This window comes from Rattus norvegicus, chromosome 16 (assembly GCF_036323735.1).
Source record: "Rattus norvegicus strain BN/NHsdMcwi chromosome 16, GRCr8, whole genome shotgun sequence".
Classification (NCBI taxonomy): domain Eukaryota; kingdom Metazoa; phylum Chordata; class Mammalia; order Rodentia; family Muridae; genus Rattus; species Rattus norvegicus.
In genome coordinates, this window is record NC_086034.1 from 85,005,079 (window position 1) to 85,021,056 (window position 15,978).

Consider the following 15,978-nt stretch of genomic DNA (forward strand, 5'->3'; position numbering starts at 1 on the left):
ACATACAAACTATGGAAGAGCTGGAGATCTGCCCGATTTAAGTCATTTTTTATTTGAAGTTTTTCCAAACTAAAATCTTAAGTCGGGAGGAATCTACAGGAAGAGGAAACATAATTTGACTGTACTCCCTCGCCTGGCCTTCCCCCACTCTGATTCCATCTGTTTCCTGCGCTATTGTCCATCTACCCACCCATCTATCCGTCACCCGCCCACCCGCCCACCGTTATCTACCTCCTGCTCTTCTGGCTTCACCTACCCACGACTCCTCCCACCCATTCCCCATTCATCTGTCTCTTCTTCTGTTTTGTCATCCACATAAATGCTCGCCGTGTTTCAGGTACAGGGAACAGTGGGACTAAAGAACACCCACCCTTCTCCGGGTTCTGTGTAAGAAGCAAGTCATTGTAGAACAAACTTATGACCCGTCAGATGTGAAAATTAGGTCGAAATTAAAAATACAGTTATGCAACAGGAAGGGGTAGACCTGAGGGTTGGGCTGGAAATGAACTCAAGCACTTGCCTACGTCACAGTGTCCCCACAAAGAGGAGAGGAGGGAGGAGATCAGGTGAGGATACATCCAGGCAATGTGGGCCGGCTCTTCCTCCTCGATAGCCTGGACTGTACTGCACATTTAAAAACGGGTTTATCAAAATGGCTTTGAATAGGGTTCCATTGTTTGGCCACACTTGTGGTTGAATGACACACTCTGACTTGATTCCTACAATGCAAAACAGCACTTCATTCTCTTGGACAGGATGGCCTTACCACAATAGTTCACGGGCCCAAGAGTGGGCCCCAGTTTGAGGGTTTTGTGGTCCTTGACATTTGAAACTCCAGATCTGAGAGAGCTACAGGTGACACTTGGAGTCCCTTGTCCTTGTTGTCATGATCAAGTTGGTTGCATTTGGTGTGTGTGTGTGGGCTATTCTGTGTCTTTGTAATATTGACTTTAGAGAAGAAAATTACACGTGTGTGTGTCTGTGTGTGTATCTCTCTGTGTGTGTATCTGTGTGTGTGTCTGTGTGTGTGTATCTGTGTGTGTGTCTCTATGTATATCTGTGTATGTCTGTGTGTGTCTGTGTGTGTGTCTCTGTGTGTGTATATCTATGTGTATCTGTGTGTGTCTGTGTGTGTATCTATGTGTGTGTATCTGTGTGTGTCTGTGTGTGTGTATCTATGTGTATCTGTGTGTGTGTGTGTGTGTGTGTGTGAAATGGTCTCACATTGAGAGGTATCCACTTTGCAGTGAATTTAGGCATCTCAAGTTCCTCTTTCTTCTTAAAAAATCACACCTGAGTAAAGATATATATATATGTACATATATATATATTTTTTTCCTCCGTACATTAGGAGAAAAATTCCTCCCCCATCCTACATAACTCTTCTGGAAAGCAACATGTTCTATTTACAAAGCATAGGTGGCAGTGTGGCATCTGTGGTAAGACTCCCTGGGCTATGAAGTGCAGTGGAAAACAGCCCTCTGTTCCTCTCTGAGACAGGAGGCATCTATTTCGAGGCAGCCCCGTCCAGAAAAGGCGTTGAAAGATTCAGACCCCAAGGTCATGGGAGCCAAGCTCTGTAGGGTGGAGGGCAGGTGGTACCCTAAACATTTCCTTCCCAACCCCCCTGTACTGTTGGGAGGACCGCTGCCTGACAGCTCAGTGCATTGTGAGATCATAGCTCTTAACAGCTTCTTGCTGTCCCTTAGACCCTGAAAGCACTGCCTTCAGAACTCACTGAACCCTGACTTGTGAGTTGTAACTGTAGCCCAGAACAGGACAGCTGAGCTAGTCAGTCCCGTCTGGAGTTTGTGTCCAAGCTCCAAGGGGGTGAGAGTATAGAAGGTCTCTAGAGTGTGGGATGCTACCCCCAAGAGGGGGAAATCGATCACTTGTGTGCACTTGCCGCAGGGACATGTCCTGGGACGAAGTCTCCAGTGACCACGTGCCACAGGATATTGAGAAGAACATGTTCATTGGGGGACAGAGTGGCCTGCCCTCGGAGATGCACAGGGAGAAGTGCGCATGGGGACCCAGTGGCCTGCGTGCATTTGCGTAGGGGTTCACGGTGGCGCGGAGCTGCAGCCCCGCAAGGGCTGCGTCGCAGCTGAGTCACCTCCCTGCATCCCCCGCGTGGTGAGCTCTTCCTCTCGCACCCCACTTGAGCTTCCTGAGCTGCGCGGGCCTGCGAGGCCGATCCACCGCCTCACCCGGAATAGCCCTGCACACCCGCACCACCGCGCACTTGTGGCGCTGAGTCACCGGGAAACTGAGTCACCCTCCCGCCACCAGGAAATGCCTTTTTTAGACTGCCAGTCTGAGTGGGGTTGCGGGTGACTTCGGAGATTCGGTTCCTGCTGATCATCAACTTCCCGCGGAGGCGTGCAGGCCTGTTTTCCATTTTCCCACGCGATTCCCTTGGCTTGCTGCTGCGGGCAAGTTTGGCACAACGTGTACCTGGACGCCCTGCAGGGACCAGTCAGCTTGCGGATGCGGATGGGAATTTAGGGCGGTCGCTATGCAGTTGTTACACCCCAGTGACCATATTGCCGCCTGGTCTAAAGGCAGCTATGCTATTTGTCAAAATTACCTGTAGGTGGCGCCCTTGTCCACTTGGTGTCGCACTTGACCCTCTCAGAAGGCCTTGGTACGCTGTTCATCAGGAAGCATAGAACATACAAAACAGGGTTTGTGGTCGGATCTACACACTGTTTAATAGGAGTGAAATAGAAGGAAAGTGAGAATTAAAATTGTGAAAGTACAGGGAGAACACAGTAAGTAGACGGGGTCCAAGCGTTGCTTTTCTGCTGTGAAAACTTGAGTAGGAGCTGGAGGGACCAAGGACCATTTTCCCAGGGGAGAAGGAGGAGGGAATATGGACCCCAAGGATCAGTCCACAGGGCCACATGGACTGAGCGGAAGTGTTTCTGCCAAACACATCTCCTGAAGCAAAGATCGCAGAAATTAGCCAGCACCTGGATTCGGTTTTTCAGGCCACCTTGAACGACGTGTTCCGCTGTGGACCAGTGACTTTAGTAGTCACAGACCAAAACAAAACCATAAATAAGTCAGTGCGCTTACGAGTGTTGCCGAAGACATCTGGTAGGGGTTACCTCGGACAGGGAGCTCTCAGCCATCGGTCTCAGATGCTATCTGGTAATATTCTTAGCTCTGGGGCCAGTGAGCCGGCTAAATAGCATCATTTGGTCATGTGACCATCACCAAATGGTCACAGGGATGCCAGACGTTAGATCAGGTATTAGGTTGGCATTAGTAGCTCATAAGGGGGCTGAAGAAAGCCCAGTTTGGGCTCTTGATCAGCAGCACCGGGAATCTCTATAGTCAGAGGTTCTATCAGTCAATTAATCTGCTGATATTTTACAAATGTGGCTTCCCCAGAGACAGTCAGGTTACAGGAGAAGGGTGCTTGCCACATCAAAGGCCAAGAAAATGGACATTGCTCTCTCTCTCTCTCTCTCTCTCTCTCTCTCTCTCTCTCTCTGTGTGTGTGTGTGTGTGTGTGTGTGTGTGTGTGTGTGTGTGTGTGACCATGTCCAGCTTTTGACTTGGGTTGCACCATCGGCTTAGACTGGCTATTCACCACTCTGCATCTATTCTTTCGTGCCTGCCCTCTCCACAAGGGTCTCCCCTGGGGAGGGGGTACTCTAGCCCAGTGAAGCTGTGAGATATGATCTGTGAAGACAAGGCAGGGCTGGCTGTCCAGAGTGGGGGACCTGGCAGTAGGGGGTTCTGGGAAACTTTTCCACGGGGCCTTGAAGATTCAGGTATCCTGAGACCCCAGATGACTTGTCGGTGCAGAGCACAGCTCAGCTTGCATAGCTCAAAGGAGAGAAATCTCTCTTCACAGTTGCCTCGTCTGGTGCTCAGCCTCGGTGGGATTCAGGGCCCTAAGAGGAGGGAGGAGAAACACAGGCTGAGTGTGGCCTTTCATCTGGGCGCTGCTCCTTCTTTTGCTCTCTGCACATCATGCCTGGCAGCCCTGTGAAGCATTAGGGACCCTTCCTAGACAGAAGTGTGTGAGTGGAGCTGGGAAGACGGCTCTGTCAGTACAGAGTTGGCTGTGTAAGTGGGAGGGCTGGAGTTTGGATCCCAGAGTGTGGCATCTCATGTCTATAATCCTAGAAGTAATGGACTAGAGACAAGCAGATGAGCATGGCTCACTGGCCAGCAGGTCTACCCAGTCAGCAAGCTCTAGATTCAGTGAGGTGGTGGACTGGGCGTGATGGCGCACACTTTTAGTCCTAGCACTCCAGAGGCAGAGCTACGTAGTCTCTGGGAGTTTGAGGCCAGTCTTGTCTGTACAGTAAGATCCTGTCTCATTAAACAAACAGACAAACAACAAACAAACAAACACACTTACACACACACACATGCACACACAGGCACACACAGACACACACATACACATGCACACACTTGCACACACAGGCACACACTTGCAACACACAGGCACACAATTGTACACACAGGCACACATGCACACACACATGTACTTGCACACATGCACATGCACATACAGCCACACACACGCACATACAGGCACACACTTGCACACACAGGCACACACTTACACTCATAGGCACACACTTGCACACACAGGCACACGCACACACACACACAGAGATCTATAGAGGAAGGCATCTGATACTGGCCTCAGGCTTTCACACATGTGTACACAGCGAGCACACTCCTCCCTCCACACAATGACGATGTTACATACCATTCAAATGTAGCATTGTAAAGACTGCGGTGTTACTGAACAGAGCTACCGTGCAGCATATGAAGTCAGTGCATTAGCCAAGATGCTCTTGGGGGCTGCTATAAAGCACAGGTGCACACACGATGGCCTGTATCTGAAATTACTGTAATTGCATGTCAGCTGTGCTCTGTGTTAGTGACAGCCACAAACGCATCTCACACCAGCACGGCAGTAACTTATGTCTGCATTAGCCACCCTTTATCCTCAGTACTGGGTATCAGGGTGGCTGAACGGTCTAAGGTACCACTCCTTTCTCATCCCTATGATAAAGCACCCAAAGAAGCAACGTAAGAGACTCTTATTTGGGTCAAAGTTCAAGGGGACACAGGCCATGGTGGTGGGAAAGGCCTGGTACTGAGAGCTGCTTGTGGCTGTGCTGGTTGAAGCAGAGGCTGCTTGTGTCTCAGGGGCCTAACCGGATTATAACCCTTCAGCCTTTCATCTGTCAGCGAGCACGCCATGTTCAAAAGGTTCCACACCTCACCAAACAAAAGCATCAGTTGAGGCCTAAGTGCTCACACTCATAACGTGCTGAAGAGGTGTCACGTTGAGACTCTGTCAGTGGCCTTTGATCCTGAGGTAAAGAAAGACCACATTTCCAGACAGAAACCCTGGTGGAGCCATAGGACACCAACCTCCCCATCTCCCCCAAAAAACCAAAAAAAAAAAAAAAAAAAAAAAAACAAAAACAAAAACAAAAACAAAAAACCCAAACAAACAAACAAAAAACCCTACCCACAAGAATTTCAACCCAAAACTTACCCTGTTTATGAGAAACAAAGGGATTGGGGATGGAGCAGAGACTGAGGGAATCGCCCACCAATAACTGACCCAACTTGAGACCCATCCCATGGGCAAGCACCAATCTCTGACACTATTAATGATACTCTGTTATGCTTGCAGACAGGAGTCTAGCATGGCTGTCCTCTGAGAGGCTCCATCCAGCATCTGACTCAGACAGATGCAGACACCCACAGCCAAACAGTGGATGGAGCTCAGGGACTCTTATGGAAGAACAGGAGGAAGGATTGTGGGCCCTAAAGGGGATGGGAACTCCACAGGAAGAGCAACAGAGTCAGCTAACCTGGTCCCTTGGAACTCTCAGAGTCTAAACCACCAACCAAAGAACATACATCGACTGGACTGGACCTAAGCCACCCTGCACATATGTAGCAGATATGCAGCTTGGTCCTCATGAAGGTCCTGAACATCTGGAGTGGAGGCTATCCCAAAAGCTGTTGCCTGTGTGGGGGATATAGTCTTTTAGCCGAGCTGCCCTGTCTGGCCCCAGAGGGATAGGAAGCATCTCGCCTCATAGAGACTTGAAGTTCTAGGGTCTGGAGATACCCAGAGTTTCCCCACCAGCTCCGAGGAGAAGGGGAGAGGGGATGGGGAAGGATTGTGGAAGGGGGTGACTGGAAAGGGGGCAGTGAATGGGATGTAAAGTGAATAAGTAAAAAGTAAATAAATCTTCTGAAAAGGCCACATTTCAATGGAGGTGGCACTGGCCAGCCCAGGACCTGTCCAGCTAGAAGGAACTAGCATCTGCAGTGGGCAGGGGAGAAGGTAGACCAGAGGTGCCCACTGAAGATGGGCATCTACCTAGAATTTCCCTCGAAACACCTAGGCTTCTTCCTCAGTTCCCCGACAGCCTTCCCCTGAGTCTGCCTGGGATGCTGTGTCTAGAATGGATGGCTGGGAGAAGAGAGAATCTCATGGACTCTGGGCTACCAGGCTTCTGTGCCAGTGTGTCCAACACCAGCACTTGGCTTTGATCCCAGATTGCCTGAGCTGGTTTGGAATGAATGCTGGCAGTGTCTTATCTGGCCCAGTTCTTCTAGACATCAGTACTCTGCAGTGTTGGGCCCAAGCTGGAGTTCTATGGAACACGCCTTGGACCAAGTGTGACAGGTGAGAGTTTGGGCTGCGGCACTCTCTGTCAACTCTAGTAACGGCTGTGGTTTCCAGAAGAATCCGATGACCCTGAGCCTCTCTGGCTGGTCTTAACTGCTCACCTCTTGACATTGCCAGAGAGCTGGTTATAAATAGAAGCCAGACGTGCTGCTTGTGTCCTGTTGCTAGGTGATCCCGACGTCTCCTGTGACATCATGTCCCCGGGAAGCCAACCTTCATCACTGCAAAAACAGCTCCATAAATAGGCCAGTAGTAGTGTTCCAGTAAATTCTGCAGTCTGCTCCTGCCTTATCAGGTAGTGTTCAGGAACTGCTGGTGACACAGTGCAAACGTCGTCAGCCAGCAACTGTCCACCCAAGTGACTGCTTGACTTAGAAACCTGGAGCCTGGCTTGCAGCTTGCCATTTGTTGTTTCCCACCGAAAGACATCTGTGCTGTGCTCCCAATTGCTTTTAGTGGTTTCCACCGAGGGAGATCTGTCTCCACGACCGAAACCTCTGAACCGGTGTTCTGGCAATGCGGAAATGAACTCAGATCCTGTGCATTTGTGTCTAGTGATTCCCCACAGATCCTCTGTCCCGCCCCTGTGCTCTTCTGTCCTTAGCACATGGGACAGAACTGAAAAATGAATTTTACTAAAAAGCCAAAAAAAATAAAAAATCAAACCATTTCAAACGTCCAGGCGTCCCCTCACACTGGTCAATTTCAAGGTCAGAGCCATCTTTGCAATGCTCTCAAAAACCCTTACCACTTTGGCTGCAGATGAGTGCAGTTGGTAAAGAGCCTGCCTGCTGTGTACAAAGCCCCGAGTCCTAGCCTGGGCTCCGTATAAACCTGATATGGTGGCATATGACTGTCAACCCATAATCCAGGAGGGCAAGGCTGTAAGATCAAGGTCAGCCTTGGCTGCATGACACCCCTATCCTGGGGTGACTCTGATGCTCTCCCTCTAATTTCCCCTCTCCACAGGTAGTAGAAAAATAAAGCAACCTCGTTTTGTGAAACCCTGGGAGCACCAGTCACATGTAGCCATCCCTCTCTGGTCCCGAGTCTGCAGTCATGGAGCTAAGGTGTTTTGACATTGTTGTGCCTTGGAGTCATCATTTGAGCTAACATTTCTGTTCTCTCTGGGGTGAAATGGCCCACCCAGCCCTGCAGGGCAGCCTTTTTCTCCAGGGTTGGGCTGGCCACTCGGCTGGGATAACAGAATGCCCTGTTGTGTGAATGATGAAGGTGTGGCATGCCCAGCAGTGAAGGGTTTCTGCACGTGGAGTTTGATATCTGTGACCAGAGTTACCACCAGAGTCTTGGAAAGTGCTGTCTGGATGACCCCGTGTGCCTGTCGCTCTCACACGAGGTGAGTACCTGTGTGAACACCTGCATGCATTTACATCACGTGCCTTTAGAGATTCTTGGAACATCCCTCCACCTCCACACGTCTTAACTGTCCTGTTGCTAGGTTCGGAAAGATCAGTCACAGATGCGCTCAAATCACCTCTGCTTAGGATCTGCAAAACAGTGATGCCAAACTGCAGTGCCACACAGAGGTACGGATGTCCTGGCAAGAGACCAGCAAGGTAGGATGCAGACATGGCCCCCTTCTTCCTCGCACAGCCACCCGGCTGACGTCATCAAACATGCTGCTGTAAGAAAATGTGTGAGGGCTGCCATTCTCCACCTCCTCGGAAACTAGAACCTTACATGGAGTTTCATCCAAGGCCCTGTGTACATTTCCCATGTGTTCCTGACCCCGCTGTTTACTGGGCTCTCCTGCAAGTCTGGCAGTCAGAAGTCTGAGAACAAAGCCATCACAGCAGGCCTTGCCCCTTGAGAGCCAGGTAATGCCTTCCTGGCCTTCTTCCAACGTCTTCAGCCCTTGCCTCTCGGGGTTTGTACAAGTTCTACTCTCATCCTGGCTACCAACTTCATGCTTGAGTCTCTGTCCCAATGGAACGAATGTTTTCCCTTCTCTGATGACAGACCTGTGGACCAAGGTTTGCATGTCATCTCGGTGTGACCTCGTCTAATTCACTTTTGCATGGAGTTTATTTCCCGACAGGCACGGGTTTCGAGTTTCAGGCCTTTGGCTTGTCGCCTTTTGGGTCAAGCAATTCAATCTCCACAGTACCCTAGCTATAGGACTCTACTTAGCAAGAAGCTCCACCCAAGGCATCCTTCCCATAAGATTTCTGATCATAGTTCATGCTAGGCCAGGTTTACTCTATCAAGAAGGTTATTAAAGGACAATGCTTTGGTCCAATGATACAGCCAGGGTCACTTTTACCATTAGGAAGTACAGATTTTAAATGTCTGTGAGCTTATTTTTATCTGGAAGGAAATGCACCTGACTGCTGTGCTCCTTCATTGATGGTTTCTTTTTTGGGGGAAGGTGGTTAGAAAACCGCACTGGGCTTTGAGCTGACTCGGGGTTGAGCACCACATAAGCCTAGGTTATAATTATGCTACCCTCTGCAATAGATTTCCCCAAAACGGCCTGCCCGCTCCTTAGAATGTGAAGCATTTTAAATAACGGTCCCATTCGTCATTCACAGTGTGACAGCCCGGCGATTGCCTTTTATTTAAGTGAAAGGTCAAGAGGTTTTGATTTAAACAGGGGTTGGATCAAGGATGGCATGTCTACAGCAGTGACATTCTGTGAATGATGGAAGACAGACACGCTGAGTCCTGGCCGCACGCTGTAACTGCAGAAACCGAGCGTCCTCCCCTTCTGGGGGAGGGAAACAGTCCAGCCCACACTCTACCTGCATGCTCATAGCTGTAGAAAGCCAGTCTATACCTTGGGAGATTCAGTTCTTTACAGAAGACTGTGTCTTCCGGCAAGGGGGGGTCAGGTGTCAGGGGAAGAGGGCTCCCATCCTAATGCATGCTGGTAGGGAGAACAAAACACTAGAAGTCATGGTACTTTCCGGCTGAGACATGCTGGTCTGGTCGTGTGGAAGGAATAGGAGGCTATTCATCCTCTGAAAGGCAGCCACCCAGGAGAGCCGTTTAGCCTCCTTGTTGTAACTGCCTTGAGGGGTCTCCATCTAACAGAGTGTCTCTTCTTACAGTGAAGAGCATTACATGCTCACATCCCCCTCCGTGGGAGCTAGCCTGGAGCTCAGAGGAGTCCACTGAACTTAGCTTCAGTCAGAAGCTTGGATTTTCTTCCAACTGTGCTTTATAAGGCTACCATGACTCAGCCTGCCACATTGATAAGGGAAGGAAGGACTCAGGTCCCCCTGTCAGGTGCCTGCTACATTCCTCCTCATTCAATTCTGACAAGCATGGGAAGTGACCATGCCCATTAAGGTGCTTCTGCCGAGAGGTGAAGCGATGTCCCTGAGTGCTCAGGGTGAGAGACTATGGTTTGTCACTGGCCACTGGAGCATTCCAGGACGGGGACTCTCAAGAGCTGGCCTCTGTTAATCTCCTCTTCCTGACTCCCAGATCAGCAGGAGTGGGCCTCCTCTCTGTTACTTTGTTACTGGGCAAGAACTCATTAAAAAAAAAACTTCCTGCATGGGGGCCCAACCCCAGTTATGCCTATCCCCCAGTTAATGCAGTCTCCACTATTGGCTCCGAGCTGACTCTGTATATTCCAGCTCCTGGGGCTATTGGGAGCTGTCTGTGTTTGGACCGCTGGGCCAAGATTCAGAAAGACAGACAGCCTCTGGTGCTGGTGTATCCTGCAGTTTTAGTGCTTCCAAGATTGATCAGGTAACCGCACTCCTTTGAAAGACACCTATGAATGAGCCGCTGTGTCCCCGTAGGACAAGAGGGTGTCCTTTTAAGTGTCTGCTGTCATCTGACTCTGTGCATGGACACAAATGTTCTGGGGAAGACTGTGTCTGGGCAGGGAGACTTGGAAAATTAAGTTCCCTCCAAGAGAGATGTTGAGGAGCTGGTTCAAGCTACAGGAAGTGTTGCTTGCCTCTTGTTCCCTGGGTAGTGGCGTGGTAGGGTGAGAGCTTATCTGGGGAAATGGAAATGAAAGCCAGACTGTTGGTTTACATGTGAACAGGAGTCCCAGGCATGACTGGCCTGAGAAAGTCAATCATTACCATCCTAAAAGGCCTTGCTGGTGTCAACTGGAGAGCAGACAAAAACCCAAAAATTAGCGCTCCTGTGTAACTTTTGTTGTGCTGTGTCTAAGTCAGGGTTTCTATTCCTGCACAAACACCATGACCAAGAAGCAAGCTGAGGAAGAAAGGGTTTATTCAGCTTACACTTCCACATTGCTGTTCATCACCAAAGGAAGTCAGGACTGGAACTCAAGCAGGGCAGGAAGCAGGAGCTGATGCAGAGACCATGGAGGGATGTTACTTACTGGCTTGCTCCTCCTGGCTTGCTCAGCTTGTTCTCTTATAAAACCCAAGACTACCAGCCTAGGGGCGGCACCACCCACAGTGGGCCCTCCCCACTTTATCAGTAATTGAGAAAATGCCTTACAGCTGGATCTCATGGAGGCATTTCCTCAAGGGAGACTCCTTTCTCTGTGATAACTCCAGCTTGTGTCAAGTTGACACACAGAACCAGCCAGTGCACGATGTCTGTGTTAAGTGGTCAAAGTGGCTGAGGAGAAGAGGTCAGTGAAGATTTGGGGGAGGGGTTGTCTGTGATTCTGGCTGAGGTAGGAGCTGGTACCTTTGTCTGCTAAGGACATGGTAAATCATTTTTATGTCCCAGAATTGAAGGAGTTCTTTGGATCATGAGAACTGTTCACAATCATGGTTAGATCTCAGAGAGAGAGAGAGAGAGAGAGAGAGAGAGAGAGAGAGAGAGAGAGAGAGAGAGAGAGAGAGAGAGAGACATAATGATCCTTTGAGGACCCCATCCTTTGGCTTGTAGGCCCAAGGACAATGCTTGTCCAGCTCACATGGGACTTGGGCACACATCTGGAGAAAACATCGGTCTTCATACTTTCTGGATTTGTAAAGTTGGATAATGGGGCACTGTGAAGACACACACAGGTGATAGCATGGGTGATCAACATTGCAGCCTTCAGTGTGGAGGAAGCTCAATTTTACCCACCAGTCACTGTTGTAGTGAGGAGACTTTAGGAGGTTAATTATGGCTACAGTAGCCAGGGGTGTTCTGACTTTATTCTGATGAAACACAGGATGTGCAGTCATGTCTTCGTGTGTGTGTGTGTGTGTGTGTGTGTGTGTGTGTCTGTCTGTCTGTCTGTCTGTCTGTCTGTCTGTCTGTTGTTCTCCCATTGCAGAGAGCTGAGCATCTGGTATGCTGCTTCAAGAGTTTATTTACATCCTCTCTGGCTGCATATAGACAGAAGTCACCAAGCCCTGATCTCCGGGAACTTAGGGACACTGAGTGTCTCTGCTCATCTTTGCTCCTTCAACCTTCATCAGAGAAGCAGAGGTCTCGTGCCCCACAGGCCATGGGGAGAATGTTTTGTGGAGAAGAATGGAGTAAAGACCAGCTAACCCAGCCTTCGAGCTTAGCTCAAGGCTCCTGCAACTTCCACCTAAGTGTTTAAGGCATTTCTAAAATCCAACTGGGGGCTCGCAGGGCTGAGCCCAGAGGCTAAGCGAGGACTGCGTACCTCTGTGTATAGATCCCAGAGACAAATTGACCTTGGCCAACAGGAATGTTACCACCATAAGCTCTGGAAAGCTACAAGTGCCAAGTCCAAACCACACAGGGCTCTCTCTAGCTCTTTAACAGCAAGTCACCTACCTAACATCCTCATGATGAGCTGATCGACTTCTTGGAATGCGCCCTTAGGCTAAGCCGACCTCTAGTTTCCACCAAAGTGGAAACTACTGAAGCTACTGCCACCAAGTGCTCCTGAAGCCCACAGAAGAGACTTTTCCACTCCACTGCCACACACCTCACTGATGTTCCTACCCACGTAAGTGGACAATGTATTGATGTGACATTTTCCCTTGTGGCTCTTAAAACTTCTTTATCACTTCTTCTATTGTGGATCCTGTCATTCAGGGTAACCCGAATCTGTTCTGAGGGGGCATAGTCGCTCTTGTTTGGCTTGCAGCAAACGGCTCTTTATTTCCCTTAAGGCAGAGTTGCTGTCTTACGACGATGGGGCCCACAAGTAGCTCCCTGCTTAGCTGCTGGTTCCAGGGAATTTTATGGATTGCTTTTGAGTTTCTTGGATGACATAATCTTTCAGGACCAGACATCTCCAGGGAAAGACTATTTGTTGGCTCCTCCCACCATGTCTGGGTATGTCCAGATACATCTAAACCATGCCTTTCTTGGGTTAGCCTGTGGTGAAGATGTTTATGAACAGTCTCTTTCTTGGGTTAGCCTGTGGTGAGTGCAGAACAGTGAAATACAGCCTCAGCTGACAACGTTTCCGGGTTACATTTTGTCCTGTGCTCTTCTGTGCCCTACGAAGAGACCGTGCTCCTATCCATCCCAAATCTCCCACCCATGAAGACACCCACGATGGTCCCTCCTTACTCTCAGCCAGACACAACCAGGGTCAGCTGGAGAGGGAGAGTTGATGAGAGACCGTCTAGATCTGACTAGCTTGTGCACATGCCTGTGAGGAATTGTCTTGATTGCTAACTGCCGTGGGAAGGGTCGGCACACCGGGGGTGACATCATTCTCTACGTGGAGAGTCCCAGACTGTGTGGACAGTGCACACATCAGATGCACATGTGTTTATTCCTCCTGCTCTTGGCCATGAATCTGACTACTTCTCTCACATCCCTGTTGTCTGAACTTCCCTACAATGGAAGGGATGGACTGGAACCCAGAACTGTAACTATAAACTAAATCCTCCCCCTCTTCTTTTTTCATTGCTTGCTTTCTTTTCAGTTTTTTTTGTTTTGTTTTTTGTTGTTGTTGTTGTTTTTTTTTTTGTATTTTTTTCCCCACAGCAACAAAAACGAACCAGGCCAGTGACCTTATCTGGAAACAGGGTCATTGCAGATAGAGTTAAACAGATTTCGTGATAGAACCGGGTGGGCTCTGAATCCAACAGTATTGATGTCTATGGGAAGAGACGTCGTGTGAAGCCAGACGTGCACAGAGAGCTGTGAAGATGAAGTTTCCTCCTGAGAATCACCTCCTATAATTCAGAAGGACTGGATAAGAGGGTCCTGCAGCACTGAGAAACCGGATGAAGCAAGAGAGGGGGACGCCTTTCCAAGACTGGGTACATTTCTGCTGATGCTTCCAGTCCTCAGACAGTAAAGAATAGATTTCTGGAGGAAACCCTGACTTGTTGCTATGGCAGCCTTAGGAGGTTAAGATGCCGTTTAGTGAGCCCAGTCCCCTGCCTGGTTGACTCTTATCTCAACCCAGGTTCACTCCATCTCTGTGCCAATGCGGTTCCTTCGGGGAGTGGGTATGACAGCGGAGCAGTGGCGTGTGGGACAGCACAGAGTGGTTCTGACGCACACTCCATGGACACCAGCTTCTACCGCCCACACTTCTTTCGCTATGGTGCATCCAAAGGGCAGGAATGGGGCAGCGGAGAAATCAGCAGAGGCCTATCTCAGAGCGTGTCAGCTCAAGGTCTGGAATCCTCCGGGTCTGGTCTGGAGAAACTTGTTTAACCTGTTATTTTTTTAAAAAAAAAATTAATAATTTTTTGAATAGGTAACATATTCACAGGGTTCAAAAATACATCAAAAAGGCACATTGTGAAAGCACGCTCCTCTTCCATATTTACCCACCTCCTCCACAAGCTTCTTCCCCGCGGCCCCAGGAAATATCTGATTAATTGTTCATGGGCTCCTGGTATTTTTGAATGCACATAAAAGGAGATAAAAATCGCATGCTTTTATTCTTTCCTCTCGCTATTTCTGGAGAAAAGTTTGCACAAAATGTGTGCGGGGGGCGTGCTGCATTTATAACTAAACCGACAGTGTTCCTCTTGGTGAGGGCAAAGCCAAACCAAGCTTATACAAGAAGTTATGGCGAGAGGATTCATTCCCCTCTCCCTGGCTCCAGCAAGGAAAGAGAGGAATGGAGTCATTGCCAAATCAGTCTCCTTCCCAACAATGGAATACTGGAAACTTCCGGAGCGGACACAACTCGTCTAGGAGAACAGTGTGCGGCAGGCACAGTCCTGAGCATGCGCAGTTTGAGATGCGCAGTATTGAGCATGCTCACTTCAAGGTCCTAGTTCAGGAAAGAAAGATGGCAGATGTGTTGCTGGATACGCCTCGCTCGGGGAATGGAGACGTAGTGAAAGGTTGGAGCATTCTGGGGTGTGTTTATCTTACGCCATAAAGATGGCTGACATGAATACTTCTGGGTCTCTCAGCTTTTGTCATGCCTAGTTTCTTCTTCCCAGAAAGAGTGTAGGGATGCTCAAAGGAAAAACCACGTAAAGGTACTCAGGTCTTCATCAACTTCATTAACCTGGAGGTCTCCAAACTCCACCCTGTAGAGAATCGCCTCTGTTTTCCTCTTCTTGTTTGTCTGTTTTCCTTTTTAAAAATTGCTTTTCAAATAACTTTAGATACATTCGCGAAATACTTAAACGTGTTCACTCCTCTTACACTCCTTCCGTTCCTAATGAGCGCCCTCCTCTGCCCTTTAGTTTTTGTAATTCACTTGTGCAGGTCAGTTTTCTGTCAGTTGGCCACAAGCTGGGGTCATCTTGAAAGTCATCATGTCAACATCAATTGATAAAACGCCCCCATCAGATCGCCTGTGGGGCGATCTATTAATTAATGATTCAAGTGGGAGAGCCCAGCTCGCTGTGGGTAAGCGCTGACCCTGGGCTGATAGTAATGGGTTGCATTTTTTTTTTTTTTAAAAGCAGGCTGAGCAGGCTATGGAGAGCCAGCCAATGAGCAGCATTTCTCTAAGGCTTCACTTCTTGCCTTGAGTTCCTGCCCTGGCTTCCCTCTATAATGAACTACAATTATAAGAGGGGAATAAACCCTTTCCTCCCCAAGAATATCTAAACAAGGGATCACTGGCTAATTGGACGCAAGACTGCAGGCACGTGCTGCAGTCAAGAGGAGATAAGCTGGGAGGAGTTTAATTTGGCACACCTCTGTGATTACTGATAACTTAGGCTGGCACCTATGGTTGGTCTGTCTGTCTTTCCCCGTGTCTCCCTCCTGTCTACAAGCCTCTTCACTCCCAGAAGTGTGGAATGAAGACGTTCTCCCTTGGTACCTTTTTGCAATAATGAGCCACAAGTGACTGCTACCTTACTAGTGAGACTCGTCCCTTTTCTGGAGGTCAGGCGTTTGGCATGGGTCTCACTAGGTTGAGCCAGTCATTATCAAAGGACGATTCCTTCTGGGAGCCCTGATGGAAAAGCTATTTC

The 15,978-nt window shown here is 49.2% G+C and overlaps 2 long non-coding RNA genes across 2 annotated transcripts; one reads left to right on the plus strand and one right to left on the minus strand.

The window, feature by feature from the left end:
• Window positions 1-284: 284 nt before the first annotated feature.
• LOC134482539 (uncharacterized) lies at window positions 285-6,846 on the minus strand. The gene is made up of 3 exons (XR_010058775.1): window positions 6,796-6,846; window positions 1,411-3,908; window positions 285-719 (listed from the first exon to the last, which is right to left on the minus strand). It is a non-coding gene; the product is annotated as an uncharacterized LOC134482539 (long non-coding RNA).
• A 531-nt stretch (window positions 6,847-7,377) lies between these two features.
• LOC134482538 (uncharacterized) lies at window positions 7,378-14,465 on the plus strand. The gene is made up of 2 exons (XR_010058774.1): window positions 7,378-8,051; window positions 8,154-14,465. It is a non-coding gene; the product is annotated as an uncharacterized LOC134482538 (long non-coding RNA).
• Window positions 14,466-15,978: the final 1,513 nt, after the last annotated feature.